This window comes from Anomaloglossus baeobatrachus (genome assembly GCF_048569485.1).
Source record: "Anomaloglossus baeobatrachus isolate aAnoBae1 chromosome 5 unlocalized genomic scaffold, aAnoBae1.hap1 SUPER_5_unloc_12, whole genome shotgun sequence".
Classification (NCBI taxonomy): domain Eukaryota; kingdom Metazoa; phylum Chordata; class Amphibia; order Anura; family Aromobatidae; genus Anomaloglossus; species Anomaloglossus baeobatrachus.
In genome coordinates, this window is record NW_027441787.1 from 912219 (window position 1) to 927355 (window position 15137).

The following is a 15137-nucleotide window of genomic DNA, read 5'->3' on the forward strand; positions in this document are numbered from 1 at the left end:
CCAGTGGGCAGAAGGACCTGGTCCTTTTTTCCCACTAAAAATCGTATTAAAACACTCATTAGGACCTGGTCCTTTAGCCCACTAGGAATTAGCTTTCTCATAGAGAGCAGGCTAAATCCCAGTGGGCAGAAGGACCTGGTCCTTTTTTCCCACTAAAAATTGTATTAAAACACTCATTAGGACCTGGTCCTTTAGCCCACTAGGAATTAGCTTTCTCATAGAGAGCAGGCTAAATCCCGGTGGGCAGAAGGACCTGGTCATTTTTCCCACTAAAAGTCGTATTAAAACACTCATTAGGACCTGTTCCTTTAGCCCACTAGGAATTAGCTTTCTCATAGAGAGCAGGCTAAATCCCAGTGGGCAGAAGGACCTGGTCCTTTTTTCCCACTAAAAAGCATATTAAAACACTCATTAGGACCTGGTCCTTTAGCCCACTAGGAATTAGCTTTCTCATAGAGCGCAGGCTAAATCCCAGTGGGCAGAAGGACCTGGTCCTTTTTTCCCACTAAAAATCGTATTAAAACACTCATTAGGACCTGGTCCTTTAGCCCACTAGGAATTAGCTTTCTCATAGAGAGCAGGCTAAATCCCAGTGGGCAGAAGGACCTGGTCCTTTTTTCCCACTAAAAATCGTATTAAAACACTCATTAGGACCTGGTCCTTTAGCCCACTAGGAATTAGCTTTCTCATAGAGAGCAGGCTAAATCCCAGTGGGCAGAAGGACCTGGTCCTTTTTTCCCACTAAAAATCGTATTAAAACACTCATTAGGACCTGGTCCTTTAGCCCACTAGGAATTAGCTTTCTCATAGAGAGCAGGCTAAATCCCAGTGGGCAGAAGGACCTGGTCCTTTTTTCCCACTAAAAATCGTATTAAAACACTCATTAGGACCTGGTCCTTTAGCCCACTAGGAATTAGCTTTCTCATAGAGAGCAGGCTAAATCCCAGTGGGCAGAAGGACCTGGTCCTTTTTTCCCACTAAAAATCGTATTAAAACACTCATTAGGACCTGGTCCTTTAGCCCACTAGGAATTAGCTTTCTCATAGAGAGCAGGCTAAATCCCAGTGGCTAGAAGGACCTGGTCCTTTTTACCCACTAAAAATCGTATTAAAACACTCATTAGGACCTGGTCCTTTAGCCCACTAGGAATTAGCTTTCTCATAGAGAGCAGGCTAAATCCCAGTGGGCAGAAGGACCTGGTCCTTTTTTCCCACTAAAAAGCATATTAAAACACTCATTAGGACCTGGTCCTTTAGCCCACTAGGAATTAGCTTTCTCATAGAGCGCAGGCTAAATCCCAGTGGGCAGAAGGACCTGGTCCTTTTTTCCCACTAACAATCGTATTAAAACACTCATTAGGACCTGGTCCTTTAGCCCACTAGGAATTAGCTTTCTCATAGAGAGCAGGCTAAATCCCAGTGGGCAGAAGGACCTGGTCCTTTTTTCCCACTAAAAATCGTATTAAAACACTCATTAGGACCTGGTCCTTTAGCCCACTAGGAATTAGCTTTCTCATAGAGAGCAGGCTAAATCCCAGTTGGCAGAAGGACCTGGTCCTTTTTTCCCCATTACGAGTTGTATTAAAACACTCATTAAGACCTGGTCCTTTAGCCCACTAGGATTTAGCTTTCTTATGTAGAGCAGGCTAAATCCCAGTGGGCAGAAGGACCTGGTCATTTTTCCCACTAAAAGTCGTATTAAAACACTCATTAGGACCTGTTCCTTTAGCCCACTAGGAATTAGCTTTCTCATAGAGAGCAGGCTAAATCCCAGTGGGCAGAAGGACCTGGTCCTTTTTTCCCACTAAAAAGCATATTAAAACACTCATTAGGACCTGGTCCTTTAGCCCACTAGGAATTAGCTTTCTCATAGAGCGCAGGCTAAATCCCAGTGGGCAGAAGGACCTGGTCCTTTTTTCCCACTAAAAATCGTATTAAAACACTCATTAGGACCTGGTCCTTTAGCCCACTAGGAATTAGCTTTCTCATAGAGAGCAGGCTAAATCCCAGTGGGCAGAAGGACCTGGTCCTTTTTTCCCACTAAAAATCGTATTAAAACACTCATTAGGACCTGGTCCTTTAGCCCACTAGGAATTAGCTTTCTCATAGAGAGCAGGCTAAATCCCAGTGGGCAGAAGGACCTGGTCCTTTTTTCCCACTAAAAATCGTATTAAAACACTCATTAGGACCTGGTCCTTTAGCCCACTAGGAATTAGATTTCTCATACAGAGCAGGCTAAATCCCAGTTGGCAGAAGGACCTGGTCCTTTTTTCCCCATTACGAGTTGTATTAAAACACTCATTAAGACCTGGTCCTTTAGCCCACTAGGATTTAGCTTTCTTATGTAGAGCAGGCTAAATCCCAGTTGGCAGAAGGACCTGGTCCTTTTTTCCCCATTACGAGTTGTATTAAAACACTCATTAAGACCTGGTCCTTTAGCCCACTAGGATTTAGCTTTCTTATGTAGAGCAGGCTAAATCCCAGTGGGCAGAAGGACCTGGTCATTTTTCCCACTAAAAGTCGTATTAAAACACTCATTAGGACCTGTTCCTTTAGCCCACTAGGAATTAGCTTTCTCATAGAGAGCAGGCTAAATCCCAGTGGGCAGAAGGACCTGGTCCTTTTTTCCCACTAAAAAGCATATTAAAACACTCATTAGGACCTGGTCCTTTAGCCCACTAGGAATTAGCTTTCTCATAGAGCGCAGGCTAAATCCCAGTGGGCAGAAGGACCTGGTCCTTTTTTCCCACTAAAAATCGTATTAAAACACTCATTAGGACCTGGTCCTTTAGCCCACTAGGAATTAGCTTTCTCATAGAGAGCAGGCTAAATCCCAGTGGGCAGAAGGACCTGGTCCTTTTTTCCCACTAAAAATCGTATTAAAACACTCATTAGGACCTGGTCCTTTAGCCCACTAGGAATTAGCTTTCTCATAGAGAGCAGGCTAAATCCCAGTGGGCAGAAGGACCTGGTCATTTTTCCCACTAAAAATCGTATTAAAACACTCATTAGGACCTGGTCCTTTAGCCCACTAGGAATTAGCTTTCTCATAGAGAGCAGGCTAAATCCCAGTGGGCAGAAGGACCTGGTCCTTTTTTCCCACTAAAAATCGTATTAAAACACTCATTAGGACCTGGTCCTTTAGCCCACTAGGAATTAGCTTTCTCATAGAGAGCAGGCTAAATCCCAGTGGGCAGAAGGACCTGGTCCTTTTTTCCCACTAAAAATCGTATTAAAACACTCATTAGGACCTGGTCCTTTAGCCCACTAGGAATTAGCTTTCTCATAGAGAGCAGGCTAAATCCCAGTGGGCAGAAGGACCTGGTCCTTTTTTCCCACTAAAAATCGTATTAAAACACTCATTAGGACCTGGTCCTTTAGCCCACTAGGAATTAGCTTTCTCATAGAGAGCAGGCTAAATCCCGGTGGGCAGAAGGACCTGGTCCTTTTTTCCCACTAAAAATCGTATTAAAACACTCATTAGAACCTGGTCCTTTAGCCCACTAGGAATTAGCTTTCTCATACAGAGCAGGCTAAATCCCAGTTGGCAGAAGGACCTGGTCCTTTTTTCCCCATTACGAGTTGTATTAAAACACTCATTAAGACCTGGTCCTTTAGCCCACTAGGATTTAGCTTTCTTATGTAGAGCAGGCTAAATCCCAGTGGGCAGAAGGACCTGGTCATTTTTCCCACTAAAAGTCGTATTAAAACACTCATTAGGACCTGTTCCTTTAGCCCACTAGGAATTAGCTTTCTCATAGAGAGCAGGCTAAATCCCAGTGGGCAGAAGGACCTGGTCCTTTTTTCCCACTAAAAAGCATATTAAAACACTCATTAGGACCTGGTCCTTTAGCCCACTAGGAATTAGCTTTCTCATAGAGAGCAGGCTAAATCCCAGTTGCTAGAAGGACCTGGTCCCTCTGCCCACTGGGAAATAGCCGACTCTGGATAGAGAAAGCTAAATCCCAGTGGAAGGAGGGACCTGGTCCTTTAGCCCACTGGGATTTAGCTTTCTCTCTATAGAGTAGGCTATTTCCCAGTGGGCAGAGGGACCAGGTCCTTCTAGCCACTGGGATTTAGCCACGACCCTAGATATATGGCTGCTCTGTGCTTACAGGACCTGTGATGATGTCACATGGAGGGGAGGAGTCAGGGGTCACATGATCAGCTCCTCAGTGTAGTCCTATATTGGCGTGCACACACTGGATGAGGTGCGGTGTCAGTGGACGGTTATAGAAAACCACTGTTGCGTATGTATGTGACCCCTGTTGCGTATGTTTGTGACCCCTTCAAATTCATTTCAATCTTTGCTAAATTGAATTCTTTATTGATGAGTTCAGGTGAGGAGAAGATTTATTGAGCGACTTTAGAAAAAAAAACATTTGGACCTGATCGGTCTTGATCACAATTCGCTGAAAATGTGTGTACGACGTATATGGAGCAGAGCCGCATGTGTACGATGTGTATTGAACAGTGCTATGTGTAGTAGTGGAGCTGTGTATGTAGCGGAGCCGGGGGTGCACAATGTATATGTAGCGGAGCCATGTGTACACAGTGTATGTAGCGGATACCCGCTTTTACCACTTTATTAATCCCCAAAACACCTGTGCAAGTCCAACATAATCCACACGAGATTACACAACGATTCAAGCTCTGCTACATGTAGTCACAGCACGTGATCATGGCACATGACCACCCGCTGTGAGGTTCAGGCAGAAACTGAGCAGCGATCAGTGGTGACGTCACTCAGGTTAGCCGTGGCCACAGCTGGAGGTTCCCACGGTCCCACACTTGTGACAGCAGGTAACTTGACCTCAGGTGACTTCAGACTTCACCGCTCATCACGCAACTCACTCAGTCTCTGCCTAAACATCACAGTGTACGTAGGAAATACTGTGGATAGAAGCGCAGGACAGGGTCTTACCTTGGCTTATCTGTTACCTTACCTGGTAATTTCATTAACCTATAAGGGTTGTGCCAGTCACAACTCCTAAATGCACATAAAGGATGGTGGAAGCGAAAGCGAATTCAGACGTAACGGGGGAAAGATCGGGTGTATGCCGCGCTATCACCAGAAAATCAGATGTTGATTATTTCATCTTCTTATGCTGTTATTCAGGTCGACGCGTTTCAGAGAACTCAGTCTCCTTCATCAGGACATCAAGGAAAAATCAACAGTCTACTACAGAGGAAAGAACATATATATATATATATATATATATATATATATACATACATACATACAGATACGTCAGAGGATCGGCCGCTGTATGTCAAATACTGGCGGGACAATTGTTAAAAATAGGATTTGACGTATATTATGCTTAGCCAGTATATAATGATTGAAGAGAAATATAGGTGCAAACCATATGTGGGTTTATTCAATAAAGGTTAAAAAATCATTACAGGAAAATAATGCTTGGCTTTAGTTAGAATTGAGTTAAGAGAGAAAAAGATAGAGAAAGAGTCCATTATCTTACATAGCTGTGATGTTATGCAGGCAGTCTTCCATCTGGTTGAGAATGGTCCGCATTCCAAACTCTATGAAATGTGGTCAAGCTAAAATACATTTCAACACACCCTCCTTTCCTCACTTGTGTCTTTACATGGCTTTAAACATGTCTTCAAAAACCTAATATAACTCATTCTCAGTTTTAGCCCATGCATCAAGTCATTGTCACGTGGTCCTAAATCTGCACACGTAGTGTCCTGCGCAGAACAGGTTTTCCAAAACCAGCTAGTTGACCTTTCACCTAAAGAATGTATAGAAGGCTTTGAGGCTAGTTGACCTTTGACCTAAAGTAATGCTTAGAAGGGCTTCAATGCTAATTCCAGTCCATCGCTAAGAAACTGTTATGGACAAGATTATGAGTATATAAGAATTATATGGAGATATCCATAAAGAACAGGATTTAAGATGCTGTTTCAGACTGTGTACCCCCACCTAGTTCTGCATTTGGACATAAAACTCAGACAGTCTGGGCTATTCATGTGACGAGTGAATCATGCTGACATTGCTTAATATAAATGAGGAACCAAGCACATTACAGTAAATTGTATATCACAGAATAAGCTGTTCTACTTTATCCAATAGGAGACGTGTTACGTATTCTTGGCACCTAGCCAAGAAGTCCGGTTAAATATCTGTACAAACTTCCGGAATAAAGGAGTCTTGCTTTCTATTCATATCTGAGTACGTCTCTAGTGTGAGTGAAAGAGAGTGGTTATGCATGCTACCATGGGTGACTCATAATTTGGACTGCAGACAGTTTAAGAGGGATGCACGACTGAATGGCATCAACCTAAATTAAGGCCTTATCAAAACCACATAGAAAAATAGCACTGAGTTGTCAGCCAGGTTTGATTTAATCATGTCAGATGCTAGCTAGAAGTTCTCCAACCTCACAAACACACTTCATACAAGCTAAGGCCTGTGATTACTATACATACATTATAAGAATGTATGTAGAGATGTTATGGAATAAATATTCATAACTCATTATTTTACAACAATCGACTTATCATATAACGGCAACAAGATTTAAAACATAATGTATTAAAAGACAACTTAAAAGTCCTGGACGTGTAACAAATATCGCAACAATATAGAAATTACAAAACAAAAAGAAAAAAGAGAAAAAGAATAATACAAAAATATTTCTTGGAAATATAACAGAATGCTGAGAGTCTAGAACTGTGGAATTTACTGGGGATCGTAGTAATGCACTGGCTGGAAGCTCTATCCACAGCCCTATATAGGGGATCATGATAAACAATGGGGAGAGAAGAAAGGTTATGGTATTTATTGTGTTAAAAAATGGGAGAGGTTGTGTTGAAAAACTAAATTGATGATGATATTACAGAGATAGAAAAAAAAAAAAGAAAAATAATTAAAAATTTTGAATCTCACAATCATGTATTATTTCTCAAAAGGGAAAAGGCGAAAACTGAAGAAAAATAAAAAATTGCGTGTGTATAGTGACGGGTTGTGTAAAAATTGATATGCAGTGCGAATGTTCAGAGACCACGAGCAGGAAAGCCCTTACGGGTAAGAAGTGTTGAGAGGTTTCATATAGTAGTGCAGACATTATATACAGTGTGTGTGCAGAGACCGCGTGCGGCAATCGTACATATGAGGTTAACGAACTAGAAGGAGTTCATATAAGCAAAAAAAGCAATATGGGTGAACATTTAAAAAATTTCTTTTTGTATAAGGGCCCTAAACAGACCCAGTTAGAAGCCATGGAGGTGGCGGTGCGCCTGCGGGTTTTCATGTTGTGCAAATACAGATGAAGCTGCTCAGGAAGCAATGAAGAAAAATCCATGGAGGAAAGTAATTAATGAACATTTCTTCAGTTTTAAAAACAAAAAGGAATGTTGAAATAATGAATTTTAATTGAATTAAATAATATTAGTTATTGGTGGGGAGTGTTGATGTGCACCATATATTTGTATTCCTTAGTATAATGATTCTAGCTGTGAAGGTTCAGAAAGCGAGTGCCAGAGCAAAGCAGGAGTGCGCATGCGTGAGGGGAACAGGAGTTCAGGTCCGTGGGAGAGAACCACACCGCGCATGTGTGGGGGTTAATAGAGTTCAGACCGTGGGAATTACCTCATTGCGTCTGCGCAGATTACGGAAAGTTCACAAGCTTCAAACGAGAAGCCCTCCCACATGACTAGTACGAAGGACAATGCCGGCATAACCACACACAGGACCCCATAATCACGCACCCCACCCCTCAATTAGAAATATGAACCATTAGCATCAATCATATACAATTTATAGTTACAGCTACAGGGCTACAGCTATCTCGGATTACCCCTGCCTCCTTCATGTTCCTCAACATGTCTTTGGCACACTGGTAATTTGCAGGTGGTATTGGCCTATACCTCTCCTCGATGGGTGGATGTGCACCTGTGGGAATGTGATGCTGGACCCCTTTGATCCTCCCAAAATCGAATGGGTGTTTTCTGAAGACCTGTTCGTAGTCTTGTACTACCCTGTAGATCCCCTGCTTGTGGTGTGGAGGTGTGGAGTCAGTGCCTACATGTAATTCCTCACACCACTCCTCTGACTGGCTTGGTGAGTCTTCACTGACTGTGGTAGGGGTGTAGGCTTAGTGGGGGCTGCTGCTTGGATGGCATGTGTGTCTACTGTGAACAGCTTGGAAATAGTGGCATATCTAGGTAGCCTAACCTCCTCCTCTCTGCAATTCATCACTCTCACAGGCACTCTCCCCTTCCGGACATCAATCACCCCTCTGGCTGCCAAAACTGTGGGCCAGTGTTCTGAAGGCAGGGGCTCCACCACTGCCTGATAATCCTGTCCTTGGGTACCTACAGCTGCCCTACACCAAATCATCATCTCACTCCGCAGAAGCACAACAAGAGGTGATGCATCCATCACTCGCACACTGTCTCTCCACCAGACAGGTTCACCTGTTGCCGCTGCAGAAGGGGCCCAGATCTCACGTTGCAAAGCCCTCTGCCAGCCCACTCCTGCGGTTGCAGACAGCTGCTGAAGCTGCTTCCCCCATGCAATTCTCAATTACATTGATCCCTATGACCATTTTCGGGTTACGGTCACTTGGGTCCTTCTGCACCACTATGAGTCCTTGGTGTTCTAACTCCAACCTTCCCACCTTAAGAGTCACTTCCTTGAACCCCACTTGGGTCATAAGGAGTCCATTGGCTGCAATGATAGTCAGGCCAGAATCTGGTGGGGAAAGGTCAGCATCAGACCAGTAGCACTTGTACAATACTTGAGGTAGTCGTTACCTGTGAGCCGGTGTCCAGGAGCGGGAACGTCGGGATCCCATCCACGGTAAGGGAGATGATGGGGCAGCCTCTGACATACCGCTCCAACCAATCAGCTGGGCCTTGTTGGTCTATTCCTAAGGATTAGCCCTTGGTCTCAGGGGTGGCCCGTTCAAAGGGCACCGACGGGATAATGGCCAGTCTGGTTGCACCTGTAACCAACGGTTTGTCCATACCGGTTGTTGTTTCGTCTTTGCATCCAGGGGACGTCTTCAGGGCTGTCGGTGAGCTGGATCTTCTCCGGTGGCTTGGGCTTTGGCTTTAGCTGCATGGCCTCGAGGATCCTGGCGACGTCCTTGGCTCAGCTGCTGAACTTGGGAAGTCAGATCACTGGGAATTCCTGGGGGGTCTGTGGGCACTGCAGGCGCTGGTAAAGGCAGGAGAGGGGGCTTCACCAGCAAGTGGGAGGTGCCTGCCGGCCAGGATGATGATGTAGGGTCACTGGTTTCAGGGGCCTGCAGAGCCTTTATGGCTCTTTCCTTTAGAACTGCAAAGTCTATGTCTGGATGTTCCAGGGCCCACAGCCGCAGCTGTTTGCAGTCCTCTGCCGACCCCAGCCCCTGCAAGAACTGTTCTACCAGCATTTTGTTGCTCTCCGGCTCGTTGATCGGATCAACGAGTCTTAGGGTATGCAGAGCGGTTTGTAGTCTCAGAGCGTAGTCCCAGATGCTGTCCTGGGGACACTGCTTGCAGTTATAAAAGTTAATTCGTAGCTCCGCCTCCGTACAGGTTTCGAAGGCAACTTGTAGCTTATCAAATATGGTGGGTACAGAGGCCCAATCCTCATCAGTCCATTTCTCAACCTCCTGCTCGGCTGCGCCTGTCAGCTGTCCGAGCACCACGGACGCACGCTGCCTGCCGGTCATTGCATACATGTCGAGGACAGTACATATTTTTTTTTGGAAGACCTGCAGGGCGTCAGGGCGGCCATCATACTGGGGCATCCAGGCGGCACCGGGCACATAAGGCAAAGTAATCGGCATGACTTGCGTGACTGCCGGGATTGCGGGGTCCGCCGCTCTTGCGACCGGAGCGGGTCCTGCTGCGTCTCAGTCATCCTGTACGGCAGCGGGAGCCGCGGCTCCACCATCACTATTGGGCGCCGACATCTTTCCGTTCTTTCCCCCTTGGTTTTCAACAGCAGTCTCGCGGGACCCACTGTCCTTTGCGCTTCCTGTCTTGGGAGTCACCAGCTTCCGCCCGCGTTCTAAGGGGGCGGAGCATCAGCTTCGCGCCTTTTTTGGGGAAGATGATGCTATTGTTGTTTTGGCGCCAAAGATGGCGGGCAAGATGGTGGCAGTCCAAAATTTTGGAACGTTTCACGGATTTCAAAGCAAGGCACACGGCATCTACTGATGGGGTAAGAACCCTGTTCGTGACGCCAGGTTTTGTGTTGTCGCGGACAGGTGCCGCCTCTGCTGCGGCAACCAGGGCTGCTCGAGTGGCGCTTGGGTCCGGGATCGTGTCTGGGGCTCGAGTGGTGACCGGACCCGGGGCTCGCGCAACCGCCCATCCACACACATAGTGAAAGAGGGGGTATTTACAGGGGAGATTGTCGGTGACACCACCCGAGGGTTGCGGTGATGGGATGGTGGCACCGCCGCTGTCTCTCAGGGCCGCCGTCCGGGGCCGGTCATGTAGGGGGGGCAGCAAGGTGGTTCCCCCTCCACGGGTAGGGGTTGTCTGTAGTCCCGGGGCCAGGTGTGGGTAAGAAGCAGGGCTGGGGAGTTTGTCGGCAGGTTGGACCGGGTGACACCGGTGTACTCACAATTATGAATGATCCACACAGAGTACGTACTGTAAACCAAGGCCGGATGCCGGTTGCCTCTGGAGGGGTGTGCTGGTCCCGAAAACAGGGGTTGACAATGTAGGGGCCCTTCCTCCTGCACTTGTGTCTTTTGGTGTGTGGATTAACCCCGCTTGGAACGGGAAAAATCCGCTCCCCTGCATCTTTGGACTCAGAGGGAGCCGTTGCCCGCAGACGCTGACCCGTGGGACTTCAGTGGGTTCTTGGCGGACACCCTGTCTCCCGTGTTAGAGCAGACCGGCAGCCCATCTGGGCTTCTCTCCTCGGGAACAAGGCCTGGTACCTTGTCCTGCTGGTCAATTAACAAGGGGCTTGAAGCTTGCCTCGTCTTAGGGTCCAGGTACCCCGCCCGTGCACGGTCTCTGGATCGGATTCCCTCCGTCGGTACTGGCGAGCTACGACCCTGCCCCGGTCCACTTCGGGTTTTCCGCGACCAAGTCGCGGTCTTCTATGGCCCTACAGAGCCGTCTGCCACCTAGTCGGTCCTCCCGTGATCCCAGGGCTCCAACCCTGACCCCACTGCACTCTGACTTCCACTCAACTCCAACCTCCACACTTCACCGACTGAGCTTCCAGACTCCACTGACTGACTGTTCCCACCCCCTGTCACCTCAAGACCCCTAGGTGGGCGTTCCCATCCACCTGGTCCCGCCCACTGGTTTGTCCAGTGTGTCATGGGGGGGTGACTAGGATTTGTGGCTGATGTTCCCCTGTGTGTGATGTGTGGTGTTAATTCCCAAGGAGGAGGAGATTCCTGTACCCCTTGGTGGGGGGGTACAGTCATCTGTGACTACCTGGTTTTGTCAGGGCGTCACATATTATCTGTTTGAAAGTAACGCCAATCACCCTTACTGTAGTACAGCACTTTAATTGTGACGTCCAGATGATTCTCAAAAACTGCAATATCGCTAAAGCTTACTAGCTGACTCTCGGGGATGCTCAGGGCTGTGTGTATGCTTTTAGCGCGGCTCAATAAAACGACGTCTCTGACGTCTGTGACAGCCATCAGTGCACACACGCTAACAGCAACACACAGATTTGTGCTGTAGTTGTTAAAGTTGTATAGCCAGCGTCTCTTTTGTTTAATGATCTGGCTGCTCGCTATAGATTTCAACCATCTTTTCACACCCCCGCATCTGTTTTTAATAATTGTCAGGAGTAATTTCAGGGAATTGGATGCTATGCATTCTGCATTACTTTGCAGAGCACGAGCAACAGAATTTAAAAATTATTCAGAACTAAAATCCTCCCGTGTTTGTTTTGTAGTGAAAATAGAGTCTAAGGCAGGGTTCCCCAACTCCAGTCCTCGAGGGCCGCCAACAGTGCATGTTTTCAGGATTTCCTTAGCATTGCATGGGTGTTGGAATTATCAACTGTGCAGGTGATTAAATTATCACCTGTGCAATACTAAGGAAATCCTGAAAACATGCACTGTTGGCGGCCTTGAGGACTGGAATTGGGGACCCATGGTCTAAGGTGTCACCGCCTTCAAGTCTTAACTGAACAAAGTCACCAGGCTCAATGTCTCTGATGATTCTGTCCAGTAATGATTGAATGGAATCATGGACAACATTCAGGGCCTCTACAAATGAATGTATTTCGCTCTAAATTTACAAATTTAAAATGACCGCTATGCATGCGTGTGTTGAAATTGCGGAGCTGTCTTTCATGGTGATAAAAATAGTGTAAAACGACAGGATTACCAGTGACCCATACATTGTCGCCACTAGCATTAACGCCCTGTACATTACTACCTTCAGCATTATCAGCAACATCACCAGCGCCAACATGATCATGTACACTTTCAGCATGTGTTTCAATATGTGAGTCACTTTGTGAACTTGGAAACGCAATGTTGCTGTCATCTACAGCTATATTTTGGGATGGTAAAGACTGGTTCGGGTGGTTTATCGGGGCCTGTGGATCTTGTGTAGTTATTGTGGCCTCTTTGCACCTTCTCACCGCTAGTGAGTGTCTAGCATTCATTAATAGCTTTACAGCTCGTTTTATAACTCTAGACCTATTAGACCTATGTAACGTAATTTTAGGCAATTTATGCATTCCATATCCAACAATTTTTAGTCACATCGATTTATTTGAATCATCAGATGGTACATCTCCATACTGCTTTGTGAAAGCATGTAGCTCGGCAACATTTTCACGTGTTGGGGGTGCTGATAATAACCTATCATAGGTATCACAGAAAAAAATCTGGCAACGTACATTTCTGTATTCAACGTACTTTGCCGCCATTTTAATTTCTTCTCCGTACCAACCAATGGAACCTATGCATGTTTCCGCTGCGTTAAGTTTTTGTTTTTTACTTTTACTATTTCCTGAACGTCGCCTCTTCAAGGGCTTCACAATATTAAAATCATGACGCACAGTCTTACCATCAGCTAACTGGTCGATTTCTCTATCGAGTGCTTCCCGATCCGCTTGAGTCTTGTGAGTTGTTGGTATGCTCTGTGTTGTTGGCGCAACACATTCTGCTTGTATCAGGTCAATCGTGGTTGTGCTCTGTGTTATTGTGGGTAATGGTGTTGTTGCGGTCTTGATTAAGCGTTGCTCGAATTTACGGGGCATCGGTATTGGACATGTCTTTTCACGATGTTTGGCTGGCACAGCGCTTCCTTCTTGTCCTTCCACACAAAGCGGTGATAGAGGATGTGTTCACACACTCCTGTTAGTCGCGTGTACTTCGACTCGCACTGTAGTACTGTTAGCATCATGCTCCGCTAGTGGTTGTAGAACCGCACTAGCTGTTTTTTTCTGGACAGCGTGTGTAGCTAAAAGAAAAGAGTTATAGTTGTGGCAGAAACACGTGAAACAATGTGAAGATTGCATGTATAAAGACTGTATACAAATATCTAAATATATACTTACAGCTGTGAGGCGGTGAAGTGATAGTTGATGTCACCATATTAGTTGCTGCAGCAGCGGCTGCTGTTGTGGGAATACTTGCTTTCCTAGGGGAGGTGGGTGTATTTTCTTTTGAAAATAAGCTTTTCTTCCACATCAGTTTATGTGTAAAATAAAATATGAATAAAATATATAACCATTAGTCTGTGGCAAAAATTCATTTCTTTTGCCCATTTTCTATTCGCCGGGATTAGGTGTAGTGGCGTGCCACGTTTTTTAGCTGGTGTAGGAGTCTGATGGGTGCCAGTCCCGTAGTCCGGATGCAAAACATCTGTATAAAATTTAGTATGTATGTATGTATGTATGTATATACACATACATATATACACATATACATACACAACTTACCGGCGATAGCCTGTAGTAAATTAATATTGCTTGTAGCAGCACTAGAATTAGCACCAGTCCGTGCCCCTGCCACAGTCATGTTGCTAGCATCACACTCCATAGCGCTTAATAACAGAGGGTCAAGATCAAAATCCATAAAGTCATCTTAAGAAAGGAAGAAATAATATAAAAATAATATTCAAAGCAAACCCGACAGATGCATAATGAATTAGTATTTACTCCACCACACATATATAAATATATAGCTATATATGCAGCTTACCGCACATAGTCTGCTGTAAATTAGTCCCGCTTGCTCACAGGCTAGTATTAGCATCAGTTACCACCGCTGCACCCGCATCAGCACCAACATCATCACTTATAGCACGTAAAAATACATCGGAAGCACTGCAGTCCATAAAGTGTCATCTTAAACAAGAAAGAGATACATATAAAAGTAGTATACTATGCCAGTTTTCAACCAGGATGATGTAACATTTACAGTTATATTCAGAATAATACATACCAAATTGTTGGGCATTGGGAAGGCTATCATCAAATTCATCCATAAAATATTGAACTTCCATCTAAAATATTAAGCCTGTGTGAATTTTCCATAGTATTTCATGCAAATCTATACCAAAGGACAAATACACTTTATATGCTATATAATAAACAGTCATATATCTATAATGTTGACGTTGTACCTATGCAATATATTAGACTGTTGGATAGATTAAATAGATCCAAATGTTGTTCTACATCATCTAAATTATTACCAATTACATAACTAGTGTAATGTTAAACACACCAAACATCAAATCACTAGAAACCATACTATGGGATGATAATTAAATAATGCAGGAGAACACAAACACCCCCAGACAGTATAAACAATTGTGCAAATTAAATGAGAACAATTATTAACTAATATATTGAATATATGACTAAATTATAAATAAACTACATTTTACGTCCTACGAATTACAACTACTACTGTTATAAATATAAATACTGTTACATTAAACATCGCTGGAATTAATGTCGCAACTATATAGACTTAATAAGGACAAATGGTTACAATATTAGGCGCTAAAAGTTAAATAAGTTAATACTCACTTTTTAGGCCTGATGGTTTCACCTTTGTCTTGTCAGCTAGAGTTCTTCTGCAAGGTAGTTTGGCTAGTGCTACTTTAAGGCCATGTGCCCACGGGAGCTTGCTTCTGTGGATTTTTCCACGGAAAACCTGCGGCTTTATCTGGATT

The 15137-nt window shown here is 45.0% G+C and overlaps 1 long non-coding RNA gene across 1 annotated transcript; it reads right to left on the reverse strand.

Annotated features, from left to right (window-relative positions):
• Window positions 1-12735: 12735 nt before the first annotated feature.
• LOC142258823 (uncharacterized) lies at window positions 12736-14608 on the reverse strand. Its single transcript, XR_012727880.1, has 4 exons — window positions 14399-14608; window positions 14156-14301; window positions 13894-14037; window positions 12736-13412 (listed from the first exon to the last, which is right to left on the reverse strand). It is a non-coding gene; the product is annotated as an uncharacterized LOC142258823 (long non-coding RNA).
• Window positions 14609-15137: the final 529 nt, after the last annotated feature.